The following is a 4,675-nucleotide window of genomic DNA, read 5'->3' on the forward strand; positions in this document are numbered from 1 at the left end:
CTCTCTTTTCTTTTCTTTTTTTTAAATTTTTAAATTATATATTAATTAAATAGATAATTAGAAGATAAAACAATAAGTACAAAGTTGAGTAATAACCCTATTAGAGACTGGTACGATTCAATTCAATGTTTTATTCGTTTGAGTTTGATTGTGTCATAGCTCTATAATTAATTCATATTAGGTTTATTATTGGATGAACTGTATTGCTGATATTAACTCTAAAAAAGAAACGGTAGGTACAACTAGTTTGTGAACAACAAGCCATTGCACTATAAAAATTGGATAGGTTCGATCTATAGTTCTTGGGCCTTCCTAACCTAAAAAGATCTACTGAATTCATGAAGTTGTTCCAAAGGATCAAAACAGCTAGTTATTAAGGGAATTCCTTATCGACTCTCTGTAAAATATTAATTTGGACAAAGGCTTCCAAATACATCATAAGCTAAACATGTGTTGATGAATAACCAACCTGCAATAAGTAGGGGAGGTATAATAATGCTATAAATGATCCAATATCAAATACTGATAATAATATCAGCAAAAGAAAGTCACTTGTCTAGCACGAGTCATAACTTATTCGAAAGATCTATTGTGCTGGATAATTTACTTGGGGATTATTTGGAGTTTGATGTACATATCCTAAAAAGATTAAAAGGATACCAAATCTGACTTAACAAAATAATTACTTTTTTAAAATTTTATTTAAGGATTATTAATTTTAAATAATTTATATAGAAATTCTTTACGCTTTGATCAGATCATATAGATGTTTTGGTAAGTTTTACCCTTGTTTTTGTCTTGTCTTGAAACTAGTTTACAAGTCCGTGTTGTGGTGTGAGTCTTGTTAAAATTTTTCTAAACATAAAAGAAATGTCTATAAATGATAAGTAAAAAAAATGTGGTTAGGCTTGCAAAAAACTAGAAGATGATATTTTTTTATATATAATATTGAGACAGCTACGTATTAGATAAACCTAGGCTTTATGATTTAACCCGCTATACTTTGAAATCTCTTGATCCGATTCCTTACTTGGCTTGAGTTTAAAATTAAATATGTGGAAGTTGTTTTGATGTGACTCAATTGACTTGGTGAGTCTAAAGACAATCAAAATAACATGTAAAAAAAATGTGGTTAGGCTTGCAAAACACTTGAAGATGATAATTTTTTTTTTATAATATTGAGACAGCTACATATTAGATAAACCTAGGCTTTACGGCTTAACCCGCTAAACCTGCGGCTTAGGTTATAGACTTCACCGGATTTGATAACTCTTTTTATTTATTTTTAATAAAAAATGAATTTTACTTGATTATACGATAACAAAAATATAAGCTCATAAAATCAAGTACAAACTAAATGTAAGAATGTTTATTTGAGAATGCGATAACTTTATAGACAACAAACTAAAACAAATTATAAACCAATTTAAAATCAACCAAATATTGAAATTGAAAGAGAAAAAATCAATACAAACTCAGTATTAGATGATGAAATTAGAAAAAAATCAAAGGAAAAAAATAATAGAATTGAAAGGAAAAAGAGGGGAAATATAAAACAAAGTAAGGCCAAACATGCCCAGGCTTTAAAAAAAGCCTGGGTGCCTGGACCAGCCAACCATCCTAAACACGCACTCATGGGCCATATTTAATTATTTTTTCTTTTTGAAGGCTTTTTTTTCTTTAAAAAACAAACGACACACTGTTTGATGTCTAAAATCTAGCTATCATTATGGTGCTGAAAAATTAGGGGGTAGTTTTTTTTTTAACTTAAAAATCTATTTTTCAACTTGTTTCTCATTTGAAATACCTAATAAACATCGTTTAACCACCCTAAACCAATTTATCAAGCCAAAAAAACCTTAAAAGGTAAAACAATATTACAAAATCAAACTAAAAAATATATACTCTCGTGATTGATATACCTTTTCAGACAAGATAAAAGCAAAAAACTACCACCATCAAACTCTTGTTGTCAAATAAAACCATTTGACATGTTTTGATGGCATGATCAAAAGCCATTGGAAGAGTTTGTGGTGAAAGGACTAGAGAGTACTCCGAGGAGGATTGGAAGAGGAAATATCAAGAGTTGTCTCAAAATAGATTCAACTTGCAGGCTGCTTGGATGAGTACCTTAATTTATCTAATGAGATGTGGATAAAAGCCTTAGGTGCCTTTAATTAGAACAACCAGTTATGTTAGCTACACCCCAACTTTGGTGGGAAAACAATTTAGGTATCTATAATGTGTTCCTAGAACTATTGGCCTTAATTAGTTTTCCAACACCTTTAAAGATGTTGCCTCATTGACTGAACTATAAAATATCAAACGCGAATGGGAGACCCAAGTCCTGGTTAAACAAAAAATTATCAGGAGAAGCCTTATAGTCAATGAAAGGTACCTAGAGTGGTGCAATGGAAAGTTGGTCAGTGGCCTGACAATAAAGAGCCAATAGGTTGAGACTTCACATGAGAAGGTTGAAGTGGGGCATATGAGAAAGAGACCTGAAAAGAAAGAAGAGCAAAGAAAATATATAGAGCAATTGCAAGTCAAGTTAGAAGCTGAAAAGGCATCGAAAGCCTCTTGAGAACAATAATTGCTAGAAGAATTGATAGCAAAAGAAAAATCTTAGAAAGAGCTGAAGGTAGAGAAAGAGGTAGGGAGGTTAGCCAAACTCAAATTTGAGAGAAGTTTTAGAAGACTAATATGAATAAAGTTAAACAAAGAACAATAAGCCCGACAAGCAGCCAAATAAGATATGATAGACTACAAAGAAAGATCAGAGTAGGAGATGGACATAATAACCAAAGTAGAGTTAGATATAAAGGTAGAAGAGTTTGAGATGCTAAAGACCCGACTTATTAATGCCAAAGCAAAATTTGCTGGGGTAAAAAAAGACATAAATAGACTACATAATTGTGTCATGGAGTTCGAGGTTGAGTTAAATACCAAGAAGCCTAAAAGATGAGAATTAAACTCCTAATTGGCTCAAGCAGAAGATAAAGAGGCTTTGTCTAAATAAGAAGTGACTACTTAAAGAAAGTGGATGATGTAAGCCCAAAAGATGCCCAAAAAGAATATAAGATCTTGAACACTAACAATTACTTCTTGGTCCGAGCTAATATAACTTTTACCCACAACTAGCAAACTTTACAATCCCAGATTCATCGAGCTACTATTGAGTCAACCAGTTGTGATTGCAGTCCTGCCAGATTGGAGGTGATATACATAAATATATGAGAAATCTTAGTGAGACTGATGATTTTTGAAAAATATATCCAATAGAGCAATTTCAAACAACATTCAACAATGTATATATTCAAACATTATGATTAATAAGAAGGATCTGACCAATCTTTGGTAATATCAATCCTTGTGTATGTTTGAATGAAGTGTGTGGCTAAAAGCTTAAATAAAGCAAGCTGGGCAGATTCCTATTGGTAGTATGATAACGACTTTAGGTTTTTGCTCTTCAAATCTATGAGTGATAATTGTTTATTACACTTGAAAGGCGAATCCATATCCAATATATCCTTTTTTTTCTGCACACATACTTGTCTCACGTGTGCGGCGTCGCGGTGATCGTTCACTTTTTTAGTTTGAAGTCCAGGTAATCAGGAAAATGGGAAAGACAATGAATTCTAGTCTTTTATTAGTGGAATGAGGGAATGAGAGTTGCCACCAATTATTTTGATAACTAGGAACCCTAACTAGTTTTAGAGATTGAGTACATGGATTGGTTGCATAAAGAAAATGTATTAGCACCCCAAATACACTCTACCTAAGGTAAGCTGCATTGTTTAATCATTTGATAAAAACTAAGACGTTATTGTGTTTTCTAATTGTTGGCCTGCCTAAGGTTTAAGAAAAGTTCTCCTCGATAAAGATATTCTTATCTTATCGGGTAAAGCTTAACCGTTCTATGTCAATAAAAGAACTATCTTTTTAATATCAGGAATATGTTTTACGTATAAATTTGTAATCCCAGATACTAAAAGAAAACAAAATATTTTTGGGTATTTTTTGAAATATTGGCCTAGTTCTCGTGACTTTAATAAATTGGTTATTAAAGCCAAAATGCATGCTAACACATATTTTTGAATTTTTTTGTATGAAAATACAATATAATTTTTTTCTTTGAGATAGTTGGTCGTATGCATGAAAATAAGACTTTTTTTTTGTTTTATAAATTTTTTGCAACCTTTCGGAGAAAACCATGTATTTTAATACCAGATTTGTATTTTTAAGGTATAAAAATATATAGCAATATTAAGCAAAATTGATAGAAAAATACGTGGAAAAATCATCAATTTCCAAAAGGATTTGTTTTGAATTTTTTTAGACTGAGCCGGACCTAACCTAACCATTTTGGTCTGGGCCGGCTCTGTCCAACCCAGTGAACAGTGGAGCGGCTTTCCACTGTTCACATGCAACGTGAATAATAGAGAGTGAATTAATTCACTCTTCACTGTTTACTTTACAGAACATTAGAGGTCAGAGAGTAGAAGAAGAAGAAGAAAAAGAAGAAGAAGAAGGAAACTGACCTGGCAGCGTTGGTAGTGCTGGTGGCTCATGATGATGCTGGTGGCTGTTCTCGGTGGTGTTGCTATGGTGGCAGACAGTGGTTGCTGCTGGTTTCTATTTTCTTCTTCTTCCCTGCTGCTTTTTGTTATCTCTA

Source organism: Populus trichocarpa, chromosome 1, assembly GCF_000002775.5.
Source record: "Populus trichocarpa isolate Nisqually-1 chromosome 1, P.trichocarpa_v4.1, whole genome shotgun sequence".
Lineage (NCBI taxonomy): Eukaryota > Viridiplantae > Streptophyta > Magnoliopsida > Malpighiales > Salicaceae > Populus > Populus trichocarpa.